Consider the following 11,389-nt stretch of genomic DNA (forward strand, 5'->3'; position numbering starts at 1 on the left):
GCTCCTGAATATCAAATTTCAAACATGAATACAGCCTTTGTCAATTTAATGAAGTAACTTGTTTTTTTAAGTCATGGTTTGCATTTCTCTATTCACAGTAACAATTACCAGGTTTGAAAATCACTGCTAATGAGCCCGAGCTGGCTGTGGTAGCTGCTATGCTAATTGATGAAATCCTTAACTATTTGATAAAATGTGAAAAATAAATCTATATGTCTTTATGTCTCAACAGTATGTCTCCAGACAGTATGAGTAAAATAACAAAGAAAATTCCCTTTCATTTTGCATTGATCCATGCATCTCAAAGTAGCTCATACAGCAACACCCTGTATACATTCACTGATTTAAACAAGCGTAAACTGATTGCTCACTCAGCATGTAAACACAAACAGGAAGACAACAAATGAGTTGTTGAGGAAAAAAAGAACTTTTCCACTCCTTGCTTTACACTTTTTTTTTTTTTTTTAACTATGGTGCCCATCAAATCTAAATGAGTCATCTTTTGGGAGCAAAGAAGTGTTCCTGTATATACAGAACACATAAATGACATTTACATATGTTATGACATTACCCTTTGTGAGAAGAAAGGAAAAAAAATAATGCTGTAAATGTGCAATTAATGAAATGTGAAGACACATTTGTATTGTTAAACCATGCAGACTTGTTCGTTGCTGTTAGGTGTAAATCTTTGTAAAGTTTAGTCCAAGTCCGACCTTTATTGAGGTTCCGTAGGTAAATGTTTGTTCCTGTTCTGGCTCTGACTCCATACTGAATCAAAAGTGCAATTTCCTGTTGTTGCCTCTATTGCCTTTGTCAAGAACTTTGTTGTGTGCTGAAACAATTTATTAAGTTGAATGTATTTACTGATGTCTCTCTGCAATTTATGTTTTGTCATTGTGTTTTTGTATCAATACGGATTGTCACAAAATGGCCATTTCATTTAAAAGGCTATTCCAAAAAGGCTGTTCACTCAAATCTGAGTAAACTGAAGATGTTGTTTTTCACCAAAGCATGGTCTTTTATTGTGAAATGTTTTACTGATGGCGAGAAGCACTGTATGTGGTGTGTTCCTTTAGAAATCCTTTTTTTTTAGAATGCCTTAATGTTACTGTGATTACCTCCACCCCAAAATAAATCATATATTTCAGTAGTGAGGCATGCACTTTTATTCACAGACCTAAGAATCCAACAGATCCCACCGCTTAATACAAAATAGACAGTACTGTTGATTTATCAGTTTATTAAATTTATTTAATAAGATGACGAGGCATACATTTACATGAAAAGCATGCTGGATATTGCATGTAATAAATGTGTGCAGATGAGATTGCTACAGATGTGTTTTGCTACCCAAACTTGGCTTGCTCTGACCAACCGGAACACAGGAACATTCTAACATAAGTGAACTGAGTCCCCCGATTGGTTGAAGCAGGGGTCGGGAAACTTTTTGGCAGACAGAGCCATAAATGCCCATTTTCAAAAAATAATTTCCCGTGAGAGCCATACCATTTAAAAAAACGATAGGTTAAATACAATTAAATGCATGTATTTTAATGAAGTACTAATGTATTCTTTTTAATAAAGTTTTTAGTGTCGCCATATATGGCCCGCGAGCCATAGGTTCCCGACCTCTGGGTTAAAGCAACCCTCTCATTGCCAACATAGTTTGAAGCATTACTGATTCTGAAGTGAAAATTATATTATTATGGCAGCATGCAGTGGCTGAGATCTGACTGGACTAAAACTCTTGCACCCAGAGAGATCGAGCATTGGAGGTAAGAGTATAAATGTTTTAATCACAATAGCACTAAAGCCGTTTTATAAGTGGAGTAGAGTTCCATTTATCTCAAGGCATTCTTTTCGAAAAGAAATGGCCTTGTTTTTAGATGATTCACCTCCACCAACCACCTTACGCTGCTGAATAAATGGAGTTTTATTTCATTTCTAAATGAGAAAGCAAAGGGCATGAAGCATTTTCTCAGTAAGCGCTCACATCAGCATATATGGACATTTAAAGGTGTGCAAACACACACTTAGCACAGCAGGCTGTGACCTTTTCTGGCAGGCACACCTGACAACTGATAGCAGTGGTCTTAAGAGAAGAATTGCACTCGGCAAGCACATGAATGCAGTTTTCAAGCAGCCATGTGATGAGAGATTAAAATTTTGTCTCTCGGGCACACCTGTATATTATATGCTCACCCTTCCACAAACGCAATAATAATCTGAATTTTGTGTTTAGACTCACATACAGTGTATGATTGTAAAGACAATTTAGGGGTTTGATTTGAACATTTTGGTGTTTAAATATACAATGTTTAATTTTTTTATATATGTCATTCATGCAATAAACTAATATAACCTAAAATAACCATCTTAAAGCAAGAAATGTTTGGCCTCTTATTTGGGGAACCTTGCAGGTGAAATCAAAGTGGTGTTAAAGTCCCCCATTTCTTGACATTGAGAAAGTGAAAATGGCCTGTATGGGAGAGTTTAAACTACATTAAAAATAAATAAATACAAAACCATTTATAGTATGGATTTTCACCACTCCCAGATGAGTCTGGAATGCAACCTTCTCGAGAAATAGGGGGTCAGCAGGACTGTGAATATAACTGCTGCTGCAAATTATAAAAAATATTGCTCCAATTCTAAAGGCACTTAGTACTTACTGAGAGTTCCTTCCAGCGGATATGAAGATGTTGAATTTCTGGTTAAGTGATGACTTTTAACTAATTCTACGGCGATTTCAGTATGACTAGCAAATGATTGAGGCAAAAGGTTTGTTTATTTAACATGTTTTTACCTATTCAAGTTGATATCTTAGTGGCCACTTCAAATATCAGAGTCGTGCAGCCCTGCAAAAGTTAAGAACAACTGAGAGAATAAAGGCCAAATTGTTCTGGAACTGTTCACAAAACTGACAGCCGGTGTGAGATCCAAAGTCTAAACTGACAGTGTTCTGTCACTGAGTGGCAGGATCAGTACAGAAAATGAATGTGTGTGTGCTCTAACTACACAAGGTCTCTTGCTCATCTACTGTATTAAATGTCTTTCACGTTGCCACTCACGCATGTCTGCGGAGCATGTTAATGCTTTGCTGCTCAAGAAAGCGGCTGTACAGAGACTAATGTTTGGTCGGCTGATCACGGGTAATATTATTATCATCTTACAAAGCTGCCTCATGGGCAGACAGCAGTCACACCCTACCATTTGTTCTTGGCCAGACAAAGCGACATTACATTGATGATAATGCAGTGCAGCCTAACAGGCAGTTGGTGCTGCCTTGCTGCAAAACTCATCCATCCATGAACACAATTCTTATGAAGAGAAAGTTAACTTCCACCCATTCCTTTAAAATAATCTCAAGCGATGTTCATCAAATTCTTATTTTACCAGGTGGTCTTTTCAATTTGCATTTGAAGCCCGACTCAAATCTTTTTTTAAAATGAAATGGGCTTGCTGAGCAAAAATTGAAAGTGGCAAGATTAGGTTCAAAATGTCTTCATATAAGTTCCGCATGTGAAGTATTATCTGTGAGTTGCAGCCTCGTTGGTGTCGGAGCAAAATATGTCACACAGCATTTAAGGGAGTCAGAACTCACAGCAATTTAGTTGCATTCAGGTTTTGACGTGTCAGTCAATTCAAGTTAAGGCTAAAAAGAATGTGGCTTTTATTCATAATTAAACTTTGCTGAATGACTGAAGGGTTGCTTCTGAAGAACTCTCCAATTAGGAGATCAGAATACAATCATAAAGATTAACCTAACCATACCACTCCATACAAACCATATTATTTTGTTTTCAGGGGCAGATGGGGGGGTTGTTGTCTAGCGTATCTCTGTAACGGCATATATCAGATGTGTCAGAAAAGTTCCAGGACAATTGTCAAAACATAGATTTAGGGTGAAGAGGTGCTGAGCTCCTGACCAAGAAAAATAAATATAACTTTTGTAAAAACTTCTTCAAAAAATTGCACTTTATAGTTTAGATAGTGAACATAACGTTTTGTGAGGTGCCATATTTAATATTCATGTCGGCTTACATTTAAACTTTTGTAAAATGCATTTTGGGTCGGGGGACCATCAACTAGCCTTCAGCAAGCAATTGATTCTGGGTTCATTAGCCATAGACAGGTTTGCCCACAGGCAACATTTCTCCATTCAAATCAATATTCTATGTGTCATGTCTATTGGTGTGCAGAAGGTGGCTGCCTAGCCTTCAATTTCCGTGACAAATTTCAAGCCCTCGGTAAAGACAAGGTTCGCCAACTCTGCTGCACACATTACTGTGTAATACCACTTAACTGTGAATTTCTGAGTCTGTAGTATTAATCTGAAGGATTCTAGAACAGGGAGTTCTAGAACTCGGCCTAGTCCCTTCTTTAATTCTGCCCACCGAGCATTCACATCATAAAAATCCTGTAATAATTGATGCATTACTTTTTTTTATTTGTATTTACTTCTCTATTTATTTATTTTATTCATGTATGTAGTTATTTGTTCGTTCGTTTTTTGTTGTTGTTTATTGTTTATTTATTTATTATACTAATTCTGTAATTGTATTAATTGAGTTTATGGCATAGTGTTTGGCATTCTTTGTTTTTGTTTCTCCCATCTGTAAGTCTTCAGTGCTTTCACAATAGCAACATTTTATAGTGTGTATATATAATTCATATGACCACATTTCCAGTGTTCCTGTATATTATCATTTATGTCGATTGAAACACTTTTACAGACAAAATAAAAAGGACCATTTGGGATAAATGCAATAAAGCTTCAAGTACTGAAGGAGATTGTGTGGAACAAATATGTTACATCCAGTAGCTCCGAAGAACATAAACATGGATGGATGCACACAACTTAACGACATAATCATATCAGTCCACTGGAATGCAAATCAAAATAAAAGACACTGCAAACTTAAGAGCTCTCTATTTTCGTAGACAGTGCATGTGTGCTTGGTGTAAAAAATTGGCACACCCTGATTTTTGATACTGATAGTAGAGTCGAATTTAGACCCGGTCAGAGCAGGTTTAATTTGTAGTCCAGGTGGTGTAGGTACAGACAGAAAGATTCTGAGCTCTGGGAATTTGTGTGGTGGATGTCATTGTATTTCATTCTGAAATATGACAACGATGTGCATTGAATACTGAATTATTGTAGAAGTCAATTTATTGAACTCATCATTACTATCATCCTCCTGGGCCGCGGCATGGCTATGCGAGGCGTTGTAACTATCTTTGCAACATGGAAACTAAGGCGAAAAAAAGGAAAAAGGAAAAAAAGCAAAACAGACCAAAATAAAAAAGATTAAATGAATCAGTTTGAATACCAAATATTTTATCATTGTAGTGTATTCAATTGAATAGACTAGGCTTTAAAATGTTTGCAAATCATTGCGTTGTGTATTTATTTGTTTTACGCAACATACCAACTTGAATGGAACTGGCTTTTTTGGAGTAAGAAGAGTTCTCACTCCCCCAGACAAAAAATAAAGTACATGGTTTCCATATGAGGCGAACCACATGTCCAGGCTTCAGAGCATCATGTATTTCTTATGAATTTATCTTTTTTTTTTTTTTAAAGACTTTGCTGTATACACAAGTGTTCAGTACCAGTTCATAACTTTTTATATAATTTCCTGCCAAATTTGAATGAGCCCATGCTGCTTAGTTACACCACCCTCTCTTTTCAATGCCATTTATTACACCGCATTTATTACAACTGATTTCATCAGTAAACACCACTGCAATGTGGATATTGAATGGCTGATGCTTTTATGAACAGACTACAAATAGCTTATCAGTTGTCAAGGCAGCCAGTCAATCACAACTTTCCACAATGTCGCAGGATAGAGTTTCACCGTAAAAGCGGGAATCCGATTCTTTTCCGTTTTGAAAGACATTTCTACCAGATTGGTAAAACTGAGTCCCTTCTTCTCAATTTTCGACAGATCACATTTTCAACTTCAATATATTCAATCAAATATAAATGAATCGCAAACATCTGTCATAAAAAAACATTCTTGTAAAAATCATTCTTTGGATATCAATACTTCAGGAACGTCAACCTGAAGCGTTCAATACAGGTCCGTGTGCACTGCAAATTATTTTATCGCTCTATGAGCTACTCAAAGGATCCTGCACCTGAGTGACAGTGTTGGCAAGGTGCCCTGCTGATTCTTGTTTTCCCAACCCCGTAGTTCCAGGATCTTTTGTGTTTGCAACAAAACACAGGAAGCGACTTCGTCACCACTGATTGCTGTCTATAAAACAAGAGCTGACTTATGTGCCATTTCATTGATTCAACTGAATAACAACTCTTACAAATTGGCAAGAGTCTTTGGGAGACATTTAACTTAAATGAACAAAGCAATCATCCAATCTGATTTAATTAATCCAATGACAACAACTGGAACAGGCTTGAGAATATGCAAAGACGACTCAAGACACTTCGCAAGTATGAAAGTGACTGACATCACTCACTACATCTGTGAATGTTATCAGTGTGCCGGATATTAGAAATTAGCAAGCTACTTTATGCTTTATGAAGAATGACGCAAAAAGTTTGGAATAGTTGACGCATTCTGGTGCAGGGAGGAAGACTGTTGAGTCTGCCCTTCCCCCAAATTTTAGTCAGTTTATCTGCAACAATTCAGAAGTAATTGCATTAACCTGTCAAAAGCAAACTTCAAATAATAAAACATTGGCAAAAGTTATAATTCAATTGATTTAAAGAAAAACTGTAAGATTATAATTTAATGATTTAAATGACTTTTGGTATGATTATTCTTCATTTTAATGCATCTTCCAAAAAAGGCTCAAAGAGCTAAAGGAGCATAAAAAAATATGAATTTGCATTCAGCACAGCAACACGACTCTCTGACAGAAAAGCGCATGCGAGGATTTAGAATGAGAAAATGCTGCCAGTCTCCAAATTATATGAGGAAATTATTGGTCAGTGCCCCCATAATGGCTCAAATTAGAATCCTGATTGCAGCTCCATTAGGATGAAATACAGATGTTCAAACAATGAAAGCAACACCAATGGATGAGTAATGTGATGAGAGCAAAAATGATGTGAATGAAACACTGCGGCCTTGGTTGAAACCAAACGCCGCCTGTGACAGCGTTTCTTCCAGCAGCATTTAAATCAGGACAGGCCAATTGATTTTCTAAAGGGACCGTGTGAGAAACTGCAACGGTTGTTAAGGCTTACGTCATGTTGTGAACTACCTGTCCTCATTAGGGTCACGGTTGAGCCCCCATCCACCAAGCTCTGAACTGTGATATAATTGTGCTAACCACTGATCAACCTTATTCAGTTTGTTGATGTTGTTGTTGTTGTTGTTGATGATGTTGTTCTAGCAATGTTGGTTTCGTCCAGTGCTAGCTTTGGTATTGATGTAGCTTTGCAAGATCAAGAGAAACTGGAGAATATCAGGAGTCAAAATGACCACTCTCCAAAAAGCAGAAACTGTAGCAAAACAAAATAAAAATGACAACATAATGAGGAAAGCCGTAATTGAAAGAAGACAGGATCAATAATAATTTGACAGCAACAAAAATAATTTGTTGTTCCAAATCTGAGTAGATGATTCACTGAAATCAAGGCAAAAAAGTCGGCATGGAGGTTCTGTGGTTGTTTTTCAGTCGTCTTTGCCTAAAGAGTAGTTTGGGATAATTGTTTACAACTCAAATCAGCCAGTCAATCTCAACATATGTCGACAGGCATGAAATCAATGGAGCTGAGTTGTGGCGTTGACGCCATCAGAATGAAACCCAGCCCGTGGTCAATAAACGCTACGATTCCTTGTCAATCTATCTTTGTGTAGCATGCAAGTGAACCATGACAAACATCTGAAATGCTCAATAAGAAGCAAGACGACAAGCTATGTAATTAAAGTTGTGAAGAGAAAAACAGCAACGGGGTGTGCGGATTGGGATCGAAGCTCATTTTAAGCAGCGGACACCAAACTTAACAAATCATTAGCACTACTTGTTGGCTTTAACTGGATTGGAAAAATAAAGTGGACAAATTTGCATGACGAAGCCAAACACAATTCGTGTTTCACGATCAGACTAGAAATGAAATAATCATTTTAATTATAATTATATATACGTATGTATAATTAACTCAAGAAAACTGTGTTTCTCCACTATTGTCACTTCAATGAAAATCAGGTTGCATGTCAATAAAGTATCTATGGAGGGATGGATGGATGATGTTTTTGAATTTATAAACTAAACAGTTTGAGATGCTAAATATTTCTTATATTCTTTTGCAGCTCATTCTGGTGTACGTCCATTGTTTTATGTGATTCATGAAAACTTCCCCCCACAAAAGCCTCAGATGGACTTTAAAACATTTGACTTTCTCCGGGGTAACATGCTGCACTATCAAAATTCAACTGTTTAATGAATCTTTTCATTTAGAGCAAGAGCATCTCCTTTAATCAAAAACAATGAAGTGAGGTCTGAAAAAATCTTGACTGTGGTTTCATTCCCAACATTTTTTGACTTTCGCAAGAGCCACTGTGACAAAGTCAAGCTCGACAAGGCGTGCAAAGAAACATGTTTATAGTTTGAACTCATTAGTGAGCTTTCACTCTGATGTGCTGACAGATTTTTCAGGTGACCGAACTGGAGATTAAAGAGGGCGAAAGTTAGATCCTGTAGTTTCAAGCTGCTTTCAAAGTAATATTTGTTGCTGTTGGTGAGTGAGCATTACATCATAAATGGCTTGTGAGATTGATGCAAAGATCATTATAGTAACAAATGATTATGAGTCTGGCTAAAAATAGGATAATCCACAGGTTCCACTCAAATTTGTCTGGTTTTTCATAGGAAATAATAGAAATAGCGTCACACTTTTATAGACGTATAATTCTGATGATGCCCTCTGCAGGCAGTCATCCAATCTGTCACATTGGCAGTTACTCATATCCGATTTTCTTTCTCCCCTCTTTGGATCAAGGTGTGAGTTGGATCTGAGGACATCCTGTTTCATACCTTTGTCACTGCCGTGACACATCCAAACTTGGCCAAATGGGATTTGAATAACACAACCCCACATAGCAACATGTATGCCGGTTGAAATTTGTCGGATTTCAGCTATTAAATCGACGATCACAAAAAGCCCTACCTTCCAAGACGTGCTAAGTGTGTATAGTAATGCACATTATACACATGGAATGGAATTAGATTGGCGAAGCCACATCACATGAATCGATAACAAAGGCCAAGTCTACTTTTCTGATGTGAAATAGCTGACATTTCAAGAGTGTGCAACATAAATGAGACAATGATGGCTTGTAATGGATTGTCACACAAAAAAAACAACTCTGAACATTACGGACTCAAATAAATAAAAGTCACAAATAATCAGCAAAGATTCAAACGTTGAACTTGATGGGGTGAATGATGATGGAGAGAGTCCATTATGGCAAGCTCACGAATGACATTTTGCTCTGCAGCTGATCTGATAAAAAAAACAAATTACTCACGGAAAGTCAGAACATGTTCCTGCATTTATCCATTTCAAGTCCAATGATTGAAAGGAACATTTTAATGAAGATGTGGCTGAATTAGTTTATACCGTGGAACACGTACAACTTGGAATCTAACCGTCTATCCAACCATCCATTTTCTAGTGTACTTGTTATCTTTGGCGTATAACCAAGAGAAAAGCCACGCCGGCACAGGGTTAAACATGCAAACTCTACTCAGGAGGGCCTGAGGTGAAACTCAAACACAGACGCTTGTGGCTATGAGACTCCTAGCTTTTTCGCTGTCCCTTGTATTGTCCCTAGATTGCGGAGAGTAAGTGGTGGTGTAAAGGGAAACTGTCTCAAGTGTTAATGGATGTCAGCAGCCTTTATGTTGCTTTGGAGGGGAAAGTCAAAAAAGACTCAAGGAGTCACGAAATAAATAAAGCTTGCTTCTTGGCTCTCAGAAAAGATCAATGTTTAGAACTTCAAGACAGGAGGTTTAAATTTTCACTAAAAAGGCTTTGGACACACATCAGTTATAAGAGAACCTCAGGGAAGTTGGTTGAAAGGACAAAAAAAGAGAAATCACACAAAGACACCCACAAACGTTGTCAGAAGTGAAAAGAACGAAAGCAATCACTACAGAGGGGGCGACCAACTGCACATGACGATTAAATGTAATTATGTGAAATTTTAATGTTTTAACGGGATTAAATGTTATCATACTATCAGCCAGGCATCCATTTTCTGTAATCGCAGGGGAGCCGTAGCCAATCATCAGCACAGCAGACAATTAAAAAAAATGCAATCAATTGGAATAGGAACTGAACCCACACTACCATTACACTATCAATGTCATTATTTGAATGTTACTAAATTTTGATTTATTTGAGTGTATTTGTCTATATGAATTCACTTTAGGATTTTGCTCCTTCAATTATTTTTCAACGCGGAATAAATTCAGAGAGCAGAGCATGCCCTCCAGCCAGCATCAGCACTTGTAACGAAGCTGAACAAATTTCCCAGCTCTAATCATCGTTTCGTGATAGAAATTGAGTCAAGCACGCTGCAGACAGCCTTATCGCTCCGAAACATGTTTTCCATCTTTGATGAACCATTTTGGTGCTGAGTAACATCAAACAGACCGCGATACCAACAAACACTCATATTGAATCTGGATTTGTCCAAATTTGTCAATTAGCACCTCAAACAACTGGTTGGCTACTGAGTGGAAGTTGAATCCACGCCACACATGAAAACACGTCAAATGCTTTCAGCTTTTAGTGCTTTAACAAATAAGTATTTGTTTAAAAATGACCTGACTCTCAAGACAACGTAATACCAGCAGACAGCAGACTTTTTTTTCAATCAATAAGCTTCGAACAGTTCAGAAGCTCTTGTGTCAAATATTTTATTTTTATTTGTGGGATTACTTTTTCAAATTGAGTGCCATCATCAAAATAGTTCTCTGCCAGTATCAATATATTTTAAATGTGTATTATTAAATTTGCCTAGGCTGAATTTGTAACCGTTCTTTTATTAGATTTAATTACTGCAAGTGTACCTATCTGTGTGTGTTCATTGATTATCTTGAAACTTTCAACAAAAAGTCAGCCTTTTTAGACAGACTTGCTCTTTGGCTTTGTGTCATTTTTTTTCCTCTCTCTCTCTCTCTCTCTCTTTTTCTTTTAAATGAGCTCTTTTTATTATGTGGAGAAACATCGGTGGCATGAATTTGAGCCCCAACATCTTTGCCCTGGATTGCAGCATTTATGTTTGAATTATGGTTTTTAATCATGACGAGATTAAACAACAAAATGTATTCCTCTTTTTCAGGTAAATTGTCTTTGCTGATATATTCCTTCTGCATTGTACTGTGTACTGATTTATGTGTCAGC

Source organism: Syngnathus leptorhynchus, chromosome 1 (assembly GCF_054491065.1).
Source record: "Syngnathus leptorhynchus isolate UIUO chromosome 1, UIUO_Slep, whole genome shotgun sequence".
Lineage (NCBI taxonomy): Eukaryota > Metazoa > Chordata > Actinopteri > Syngnathiformes > Syngnathidae > Syngnathus > Syngnathus leptorhynchus.